Source organism: Ammospiza caudacuta, chromosome 1, assembly GCF_027887145.1.
Source record: "Ammospiza caudacuta isolate bAmmCau1 chromosome 1, bAmmCau1.pri, whole genome shotgun sequence".
Taxonomy (NCBI): Eukaryota; Metazoa; Chordata; class Aves; order Passeriformes; family Passerellidae; genus Ammospiza; species Ammospiza caudacuta.
The window spans coordinates 70,989,729-71,001,803 of record NC_080593.1 but is presented as its reverse complement, the minus strand read 5'-3'; positions in this window follow the sequence as shown (position 1 = coordinate 71,001,803).

Genomic DNA, 12,075 nt, shown 5'->3' with positions numbered 1-12,075 from the left:
AGACAGGTTGCTTGTTTAAGTTATCAGATAAGATGGCCTACTCAGGTAGATATCTCGGGTAGTAATTTGAAAAGGATATGAGGATTCAAGAATCTATTGATCTATCCATCATGAGCCTGTGTCATGAGAAATGTTCTTGGCAAGGTGCAGTAGTTCTTAAAACCTCAAAGACGGGCAGTGCAAAATTCCTGCTGCTGGAAAACATTGCAAGCCTAAATAAAAATGGTACCGCTTCAAAAAAAAAAAAAAAAAGTAGCAGTATATATTTTCCCCAAATTATATAGATGAATGAAGTGAGGCATCAGATCTTGTGTGCTCTTTGTTCAAAGACAGTGGAAGTGAAAATGTGTAGCCTCAAAGCAGGACCTGCATTCACAGCTCTGAGAAGCTTTGGTCCTGGGTATCCTCTGCTGGCAGAAAATTGCAAAAGCTATTTCAGAGACACTTCTACTCCCAAATCAGGAGCAGAATATAACCCCTTCTAGACAGTGGCTTAGAACTCCAAGGAAGGCTGGAAAAGAATTATGTGAGTGAAAATCTCTAAAAATACAAATTAAAGCCTTTGGCATTTTACACAAAGCAATGTGATATTCACAGCTCAGGTGTTGACAGGTATTTATTTGCAGTTGCTCTATGACTCTCTGTGCTTGGTGGTGAATGAACACTTCTCAAGGTATGTTGGGGTAGGTGGCTCTGGAGGTGCTCCTTCTGTTTTCCTGATAGTGTGGCAGCAGCTAGGAGGAGCAGCAGGGCAGACTCCCTCTTTTAGTGTGGTGAGAAGTCCAGAGGCTTGCTTTGATTGCTGGTCTCTGCTGAAGACCTGGCTTTGGCCACGGGCCTCCAGCACAGTCAGACTAACCAGCAAATTGGTTCTTGTCTGGTGCTTAAAACACTTGTGTGCTCATGAATAAGCTGCTCTCTTCAGCTCATGGTGGGCAGGGCCTGATCCAGTTGCTTGCTATCCAAGTCTGTGTGGAAAGGTTGCTTAACAGGTTTGAGTTCAGTGCAGGGACCCACGGTCCTCCTCTGCCACACGGAACTTCAATGCTGTGTCTTGTTGTATGTGATATTGGAGGTTGCTCAAAGCAATGTCTCAATATATGCAATACTGGATGACTGCTCCCCATCTGACCTGCTCTGGAACACTTCCAGGGATGGGGCATCCACAGCTCTTCTCTGGGTGACCTCTTGCAGGGTGTCTCCTCACAGCTGTTGTGCTGAAATTAGACTGAATTTTATGGACTAGTTCAAAATCCATTAGATTAGAAATGAAGGAAATTAAAATAAAGAAGGAGAATGAATGTGATTCTGTGATCTCATGTTAACAGCACACATGGGAGAAAAGATACTTTGATGTCAGTTCCTGTTTTATTAAACATACAGCACAAATGTGTGAAATAGGCAGTAGAACAGGGACTGACACCCTGGTTTCCTCGATCCAGCTGAATGTCCAAGAGCACTCTCTCTGGCCAAGATAATATCTGGTTGTTCCAAGTAGTGTGGAATAGTTCTTTCATAGGAAAGAACATTGTTCCCAAACTGCCTTATGAGTTCTTCAGGGAATTAATTCAAATTCTTTTATGATGAGAAGGAGAATGAAGCCAATGAAGCCCATTCCTCTGCGGATACGGGTGAGGTCAGTGGTTCTGAGCCAGGAGTAACCTGCTCTGGCTGTATATTTTGAAAAACAGACTGTGCTCCCACCCCAAACTGCATCAGGGTCTTACTTTACCACCAGGTTTTGAAATTCTTGCAGGGTGTCCTGTGTCCTAGGAAAAAAGTAGGGTTTAAGACAAGGTCTTCTCAACAGCAGTTTCTCCTATCTGAGCTGAAATGTTGTTTTTGGGATCAGGTTTATGACTCTGGAGAAGTAAAACCAAATAAGATCATGCTAGAAGCTTGTACTTTAGTGTTCTTTGGTCAAGATAAGATGCATTGTACTGTAACAAATCACATTTTACAGCTGCATATATTGGCATTGGCAGTTTTTTTAATATAATAGAATGGGTTGGGAGGGACACTAAAAATTGCCTAGTTTCAAGCTCCCTGCAACACACAGGAACACCTTCCACCAGAACAGGCCTCTCAAAGTCCCATCCAGACTGACCTTGAACACTTCCAGGGAAGGGCATTCACACTTTCTGTGGGCAACCTGTTCTGATGTCTCACCACCCTATTATCTAATCTAAACTCACCCTCTTCCAGTTCAATCCCACTACCTCTTGTCCCATCATCACAAGCCCTTGAAAAAAGTCCCATCTCTCTTGCAGGTCTTCTTTAGGTGCTGCACCACACAACTTGGCATGATTGGCAAATTCACCAAGGGTGCCCTTGATCCCACTGTCCATGTCACTGACAGAGATGTAGAACAGCACCAGTGCCAGGACCAACCCCAAGGAACTCCACTTGTCACAGGTCTCTGCTTGGACCAGGGAGCCCTTGAAAACAACTCCTTGAGCCAGTTCCTTATTCACTGAGTGGTCCACCTCACAAATGCGTGTCTCTCCAGTTTAGGGAGAAGGCTATCAGGTGCACAGTGTGAAATGTTTTGTTCAAGTCCAGGTAGATGATGTCTGTCACTTATCCACTTCCCTTGTCCACCAAGGCTGTAAACCCATCTTAGAAGGCCACCAAGTTTGTCAGGCTTGATCTGCTCTCAGCAAAGCTGGCCGTCACCAACCATCTTCTTATTTTCCTTCTGCCTCAGCATGGTTTCCAAGCAGATCTGCTCCATAATCTTGCCAGGTCCAGAGGTGAGACTGACCAGCCTGTGGTTCCCTGGTTCTTTCATTTTTCTCTTTTGAAAAATAATGACAATGGTTCCTCTTTTCTTGTCGGTGGGAACTTCACTGGATTGCCATGACATCTCAAATATGATGAGTAGTGGCTTAGCCACTTCCTTGGCTAGTTCCTTCAAGAACTGAAGATGTATCTTGTCACAAGTAGCATGGACTTGTGCACCTTAAGGTTTACTAGATGCGCTCAAATTTGCTTTTCCAAGGTAGACAGTTTTTCCCTCTCCCAGTCCCTGCCTTTGGGTTCTACAATTTGGGCAGGGTGGCCCAAATCATTTTCTTGTCAAGACTGAGGCCATCTCTGTATCCTGGGCAACCAGGTCTTCTGTTTCCCTCTGGAGAGGGACTACATTTTCCCAAATCTTCCTTTTATGTACCTATAGAAGCTTTTCTTGTTAACCTTAATGTCCCTGGCTGAATTTAATTTTATCAGAGCTTTAGCTTTCCTTACATGATCCTGTACAATATCTCTGTATTGCTCCCAGGCTATCTGTCCTTGCATCTACCCTTTATAGGTGGAAGCATATATTTATACAATTAAATAAAAATTTATATTATCATAATAAAATAATATTGTAATATATAAAGAATAATAGGTATGATTAATTAAAGAAATCAATAGACTGTTGGAAATAAGAGATAACTGAGAGATAAACTAAAAAATTGTCATAAATGGAAACCTTTACTCCAAGCACATTTCTGTTTATGATAAGAGTCTTTGGATATAGCAGAGGAGACTAAAAAAGTAAGTAACAAAAAGGAACCAAAAAAGCCTGCCTGTCTTAAGGCAGAAGCTTGCAGTTACTTCAGGTAGAAATTTCCTGTTAACTTTTGTAGTCCTTGGAGAGTAGCCCACTGTCATGAATTCCTGGTCAATATTTGAGTAATGCTCTCTGGCAAGTCACACCATTTGCTATTTGCTCGATCAATGTATAATAGCCCAATGACTCAATATTATAAAACTCAATGACCTGTGAAACTTCAACATTTACATTTCTGTTAAAATCTCAAATAGTTCTTTATTAGTAGGAACTCAAGCTAAAATGCCAAAGAGATAAGCATGATGACAATTATTAGCTACTTTTCTTAGTCATACTGAGACAAATTCTAGTACTTTTACTAGAACTAAACACAATGAAATGAATGAAACTGCTCACAGGAAAAGATAAAACTCATCACACATTTGAGGGATTAGAAGATGCAGAGGTCAGAATCTGTCCCAGGCATCCCACGTGAATTTTCTTGTTTTACTCATCCTACTTACTATGGCATAAAAACGGGCAAAAAATATTTACTGACTTGTAGTTGGAGTCTTCAGTGCTTCACAGGAACTCTCTGCATGAAACACCATCAATTATCTAGTTATCAAATGTCTGTGCAGTTCAGCAGGTTTTAGAGGGGTAAGTGCATTATCAGATAAAATCCTGACCCACCTGGAAACAAAGTAAATCCCCCAAGGGACCATACCTCAGACCTGGTGGGGAATCTTCCATTTACAGCCTCCTTGAGTCCTGCAGCTGCAGCCCATTTCCCACATCCTGCGCGGCTCCTGGCAGCCCAGGCGCAGGGCAGAGAGGGCCGGGGCTCTTGCTGCCAGGCTGGGTGCTCCCGCAGACACCGTGTCTCCGTGCAGGGCTGCCAGCCTCTGCAAACACATTTCTGCTGACCCTGCATGTCCCCGTGCAAAGTCAAACCTGGAAACTTGCACTGCACTGTGGCTGACTTACCTTGTTTAAAGCTGCATGTTTGACTGCCCTGAAAGCATCGAAAACACTGAGGTGGGCCATGAAAGCATATCAGGGTCTTGGTCCTTGTGTGGTTACAGCTCCCACTAAAACTCAGAGGTGGGTGAGATCAGCACTTCAGTTCATCTCAGTGCAAGATCAAATGGGCGAAGCTAAACTATTTACTGTCAAACAGAATTTGTAGACACCAAAGAGCAGGCAAAACAGAGATGGAAACGAATGTCTGCCTCTCGTCTGTTGTAATTCACAATCTGTAAGCTCAGACAGGTGCCGTGGTGTTGTGAAAGTTCTGTGTCAAATATGGGTGCTGATTTGACCCCCTGGCTTGAGGTAGAAAGTTCATATATTTTAACACTTTAGTGTTCCAGAGTTACATCTAGAGTGGTAATTCTGTGTTGAAAAAGCAGACTTACATGCATTAGGGCATTGCCACAAACTGAATTGCCTCTTTTTTATTTCCTTCCTTTCACTTTCCTTCAAATACAATGGATTAAAGAATTTTCACCCAGCTAGCTCACAGACATATTTGCCAGAATAACCATTTGGACAAACATTATTATTTCTTTTTCCTATTAAGAAAATGTCCATCAAGCTATTTGGACTGGGTTCAGTTGTGAAGTGAAATCAGTAATAAGAAAAGACAAAGATCTCAGTAGTAATCTGACCAAATTAGTGGTGAGAACTGGTATAGGAAGTGCTCTGCTGACCTTTGAGGCTCAGCACCTGGGATATTTAAGGAAAGGTGAAGCTAGCAGATGTGAGATAGAGTGAGAGAAACTCTCTGCTGACCAAGGCTGTTTCCAAGGCTGGTACCCAAGTGTGCAGTGATCACATCGTGTAAAGTCCAGATTGGTGAGCCTCCTCGTTTTCTCCCATACCTTGCTCCCCAAACCTTTGTGGAACAGAACTGTTGATTTTGGGGCATTTCAAATAACATACATGAGAGAAAAATATTTTCTGGCTGCAGAAAGGGGAAGAAATATAAGATGTATGGCTGTCCCAAAATCTCTGAAGAGATTTTCTGGCAGTTTTGGCTGATTCTGACAGTGTTGGCTGTGGTATGGCACCTCTGTTCCAGCAGCCCTCTGTGTCCCTGCCCTGGCACAGTGGGCTCTGTGTACCTTGCACTGTATGAACGCTCTGCAAACATACAGTGTGTATGTAAGTGCAGGTTGTTACACGCACTTACTACTTGAAGCAATTCAGAGCAGCGCTTGGGTCACTATTTGCATGAAGAATGTGTGTGGGTTTATCATTATGCAAAAGGTATCAGACACACCTGCTAGAACAAATGAAACATTTCTAGAAAAAACAAACCTGCCTTTTGCTGTATTGAATATCTGCAGTGTGTTCTCTTGCATATTGCACCATTTCACCACACTGGAACGTCAATACTGCCTTGGGAAAGCGTGTGCCACCCCATTTCATTCAGCTCCTTAAACAAATGTTGGGGAAACAAATTAAATCTGAAGCAACATGAAACAGGATAAAGAGGGAAGAGAGAGCACATCTAGCTAAGGAAAAATTAAGGTCATGTCAACACAGTACAGTGCTGCCCAGAGCCAACACATTAGTATTCCTAAGGAGTACTGTACATTTGGATGTAACAACATGAGGTAACTTCTTAAACTACCTCCATATGACAGGTGTTTTCTTGTCAGAGCCTGGTGGCAATGCAGCTTGGCATCATCACAGCAGTTTTCTGCCTCACATGGAGCTTGCACTCTGTTTGTCCTGCCACATCTTTCTTTCAGATGTTTCAATAGCTCAGAGTTGTTTTTGATGGGAAGTAACACCTTCAGGCTGCCTGTGAACCCAGGCTCTCTTGTCCACGAGATGCAAGTGCTCCTGGCTCCCTGCTCCCTCTGAGGGCAGCCCTCAGCAGGAGTCCCCACTGAGCTCTGGAGCACTCTGACCTCATTCTGCACCAAGGAACATTCCATGCTTTCCTTTCTCCCTTTCACATACATGAAAGGGGATTGTCCCATTCTAGGAGTAAAAACATGCTTTGGAGGCTAAAGTTCAGTTTACCCTGCCTACCTTTTTTTACCCTTTTATTTATTCTGTTTGCTCTTTATTAAACACAGTCTCACCCACAAAATGTGGGTCTGTGAGGCTGTTGAGGCTTCTACAAAAGCTCTGTTAATTGTGCTATGTTGAATAAAAAAAAAGTGATCTATAGGTCATATATGCATAAAAAGAATGAACAGAGTTCCCCTCTTTAATGTAAGCAATGAAGACACCAAGTCATATAGGAGGCAAACCACAAATGTTGTTAATTATCCTAATTATTTGAAGCATGTGAACAAGAAACTGATCTAACATTAAACAAGTAGCAGTGGCTATGAAATAAAAGGAATAGTGAAGTCATGAATGCCAGTTTACAGTAAGGTGCAGTAAATAGCCATGTGTTAAACGTATTAATACAAGAGCTATAAAGAGTCCTGGCATTCCTTATTGTTCAGTGTTTTGTTGGGCACTACATTTGTGGTACATGGATGAAAGAGGGTCTAATAATGGAAATGAACACAATACATAGTTTACTTGCAGTGTTTCCTTTGCAAAGGTAGGAATTAGCTCTGTATAACATTTGTGCAGAACAGGTCTGAAATCTGTTTGCAGTGTTGTGAGAGAAATACACCTGCAGAGTCCTGAACCTGTCAGAACAACTTCATATCTCTCAGTCAGTGCAGCAGTGATGTGCCAGGTTGTCTTGGTTTACTCACCTGCATCTCTTGCTATCTCCTTAAGCACAGTTTGGCTTGGTTTGGTTTTGCTTCCCTGTGCCCCTGCCCCTACCATCCTAAACTGCATTTTTGCTCAGACCTTTGGTGGAGAGAGAAAGACTTGAATGCAGTTTCTCAGTTTTTCCCTGGATTTTGTCATCATTGTGGACATGGTTAACTTGTGCTGTCAAAAAACAAGGCTTTTTGCCCATGTCAGGAAGGGAGAGTAAAGTATTTTGTTCTTCATGTCAGGCTGATAAAATGTAACAGAAAGGAAGGGTGATGCTGCCAAGGTAAAGGAAAGAGTGCAGGCTTACTGCATGCATATGTCCCCTTACACCTGCACACAAACCATGACATGTATTTAGTGAAACCATGCTTCAGTTTCCCAGGAGTATGAATGAATGAATAGGCAGGAAAGCCAATAAGCCAAGTGAATCTTTCAAGTCACTCCATTAAGGTCACCAATTTTGCAATTTTTGGCCAGTAGAGTGATCTCTCAAATGAATTGGTGCTTCTATTTTATTTATAAAAACCAAGACCAGGTCTTTCGCCTGCTTTAGAGCATTTAAGTAATCCTAAAGAACTGAGCATGATTCTTTGCATATTTTGTACCAGCAATTCTGGCAACCCCCATTGCTGCCAATATGCATCTACATATGAAAATAATTCGTTGAATATCCATCCCCTTGTCTGAGAGGCAGTGTCATCTGCTCAGGAACTGGTTGGAAATACTATTGAAAGATGGTGATATTAGGAAAAATAAAGAACAAGAAGAAATATACAGTGCTACAAAAAGAAATACTAGAGATGAACATAAGGAGATATATTCAAGTGATGACAAATGATCAGTTCTTGTCATCCTCTTTATATATTAGAAAAGGAGGCTACACAGTAAAATTCTTAGTATACACTTACAACCCTCAGAGTATGTCTTCTTTACTTATTGTGCTTTTGTGGCCTGGCAGATATCTCTTCTACTGAAGCATCTAGCTAGGAAAGCAAATTACCTGTTCTTTTCTGTTTCTTTCCCCTCAAAGCAGGAGATAAAAGGAGCAGGTGCACACAGCTTAGCTAGTTGATGGTGGTGTTAGTGCAGTCCCTGAGGTTCCTGTCTGTGACATTGCACTCTCCACAAAACTCCTCGATTAATGGTGCTCTGGAATGTCCAGAAAAGTCTGAAAGAATCATCTTGACTTTGTGAGACTGTTTGATGACGACTACATCGGCCTACATTTCTCTGTAGAAAGCAAAAAAATGGGTGGAAAGACAGAAAAAGGGAATCTTCCATTCTTCTTCCCTTGACATGCCAGCAGATTATACAAATAATGAAAAATAGCTGAGTTCTTCCTTGTTTTTACTCAACACCATTAACTACTTTCTAACAGCTAACTCCATTATAAAGTTTATATTCCATTTATCTAGCATAGATTTTTATGTACAGAGACCTCAATGTCTAAATGTCTCTCAGCATCCATTTTCTTAAAATTAAATGTATGATCACTACAGGTTCACTCTGCACTTAGGAAGGTAGTAATGGGGCTAGGAAGTTTTGATGGAGTAACAGCCTCTGTTCAGATTACAAATAGTATTTCACCTTTGCTTACAAATGAAGTAAAGGATTATACTGGGACATCTTTGTGGATGCATCACTAATTTGATGAGGGGTTGTCATATTTTACACTACTCTGCTTCTCCTGTTACCCAACTTGCCAGTGGCTCCTTAACAAATGTGAGACATTTTCCACTTGGCCATTTTGGTTTTAGCATAAGCATCTCATTTACTAACAGTATGTTAGCGGTGGTTTCTTGTCTATGAATTCGAGGGACAAGCCAACTTAGTCAACTTTTTTCATCACATGGTAGAAGGATTTCTTTCTTTGACTCTTTCCATCTTCTCTCCAAATGATACCCTCCCTACTTGCTCTTGAGGGAAAGTTCTGCATCACTATCTGAGTAAAGGGAAAATCCCAAGATGTGTGCACACACACAAGTACCAGAAGTGCCTTCTCAACAATGCTCTCAGGCACCTATTCTTAATGCAGAGCACACAGACTGAAATCATCCTCTCTTTTAGGCTTAATTACATCCCTTGTATAAGTGGAGCCAGCTGGGGTTTTTCCCCCCAGCTTCTTCAATTCCTAGAAGGTTACTCTAGCACAGGGACTATCAGGTTACTGCTGCCAAGGAGCTTACAGCTGTACTCAGAGAGGATAATATACTATCAGTCATCTCATCTGTATCATCACATACAAACTTGGTTTCTTTTTTTAATTTTTTTTCTTCATTTCTGATGTGCTGTTCTCCATCATCTCAGTGCACTTGAAAGGAGAAACTTACTGGAAGTTGCCAAGTTCTTATACTCAAAAAAAATTCCCTAATGGCTTGACTTTGGCAGTGATGAGGGATGGGGGAGGAGAGTAGGAGTGAGGGGGCTTTTCTTCTGGCTGTGAGCCACCACCTGTGCAAAAAACATCCTCATGGTGTAGGATGTTTACAGGAAAGAAATGCATCTCATATTCCAGTTCTTTATTATGCCAGTCATGTTGGAGGACTTATTTTGAGCTGTGGTAGGAAACCTCTCTTTTTCTATTCAACAGAGAGTGTTTAGACAGTTTGAAGAACTCTTGTCTACCTTCCTCTATTTGAGCTCAAGTCTTCAATTACATGTAATTGAAAAAGGTAGAGTAAATGGCAGGTGGCTGCCTCTTTGGAAGGCATAATTATGACTAGCTTGCAGACTTGGAATTTTGATGACTGAATAAATAAAGAAGACAGATGTGTTTGTGTACACACTGACATCAGTATTGACAGGATGACACAGGGACGCTTGTGGCTCTGTAGTCTGTAGGATGAGGAGGAAAATGAGGGGTTTGGGCTCCTTTCCCACCCTCTCATTTAGAAAATGAGAATTTGTTCTGTCTTTATATCTGGGGATGAGGTGTGCTATTGTGAAGCAATAGCTATTTGTGCCTATGAACGATAATAACAGCTGGAGTTAGGTCTTAGGCTGTGATTTGTGCTAGCTAGGGGGTTCCTATTCAACACATTCAATAAGAGATCTTATTTTGTCTCTCCTTCCACTTTTACTCTTGTTTATCTTCTCTATCTTCTCAGAATTCTACAGATAAGAAATTGCCTTGAGTCTGAATAGAAATTGGAATGTGTTGCCATGTAATCCTCAAAAAAAAGCTGTGCAAAGAACTTCAATTTCCTTCAAAAGCACTAAGCACTATCATAGTCATGTTGCTGTGTGGTAATCATTAAAAAAAAAAAAAAAAAAAAGACAGCCCAGACAAGTACTGCTTGGAGGGGAGCAGTAAAAACTTTGGGTAACCAAGGTCTTCACAAGGTCTTCATGCTCCCTCTGCCATGGCTTGTAGGTGGTGATACTGGGACAAACAAACCAGTTGTTATCTAATCTATAGCTTAATAAAATATTGGTGCTTCTAGGACATTAGCTATCTTTTCGTCATGTGTTGTTAATCTGCTTATCATTATTGTGTCTGATATCAAGAAATGTTCTCAAAACACTGTTTAGTCAGCAGTCCTCTGGTTTTTCCCCATTGTCTTCTATGTTACAGATCAATGTAGTCATCTATTATGTCACTGTATTCTTTGCATGCAATCAGAGCATGGGCACCATTGAAAATGACTCACCATTTTTGAATTTGCAAAGGCTCAAAGTGAAAACTGTTGAGTATGTTCTTAACACATACCTTGAGCTAAGTTCAAGAATGATGTGTCAGTTTAGGATGATTTCTTTTACATTTGTTACAAAGACTTCACAAATAGTCTGACTTTGCTAGACCTACTCTGATGCCATGTGGAAGGAGCTCTACTTTGTTGTGTATCACAACTCTCTTCTCTTTCATTGATATGTTAATTTAAATAGCCAGTATGTTAATTAAAATAGTGTGATTATTATAGAAGCTTTGGTGGTGCAGGGCTGAGAAATCCCAACTTTAGGACTGGTGACACTAAGAGTGTCTTTATTTACTCACCAGTTGAGATTTTTCTCTGTAAATACAGTTTCTCTTGAACAGTGTCTGAAAAAGAACAAAAAAGGGGTGGTTAGGAAATGGCTTTGCTTGTCTGTTTATCCTGCAAAAAACTCAATTGCCAGGGATATCCTTTTATTGCTTTCCAGGGAATAATGAAAGAAAATAAAATAACTGAACTAAGTGTAAAATATCTAAGTGAATAAGACATAGAAGCAGCTTCAAACAGCGTCTCTTCTTACATTAGGCTATTTCATTTTAGATTGTGGGTTCCTTTAATTCAGCAATTCCCCATTAGCTCACAATTCTTTTATGTTTCCCTCCTCTGTTCTGCTCACTGAAATAAATAACTTTGAGTATCTATGATGTTGTGTACTCAGGTCCTTCAAATAGAAAATACTTTCATACTTCTCTTTCTTTCAATCGAAACAAAGGCTCTCATCAGTGAGACATCTAAGTTCTAATCTCTGTACCCACTAGTGTGGACTCCTTTGTTGTGTTTTATAGGCCTGCAAAGTCTCATCTGCCTTTACACGCTTGTACAATGTGCATTGTTTGCTCCCACAGAGCTATTTTGGCATATGTCCTGTTACTAGCACAGATCTGTCATTATTCCTCAAACAGCTTCCTCATGCCCTCTGCCAGCTTTACACCAAGAGTAGAAAGTCCTGGAGTGTATCAGCATCCTGAGGTTTATTGTTGTGGAATTAAGCTCACCTCTGCTTCTATTGCTTTGGTCTTGCACCTCATGGGTGTTTTCTGTCTGCGCTCACTTTAACAAGTGCTGTGCTGGTGCTGCCTGCTCGGT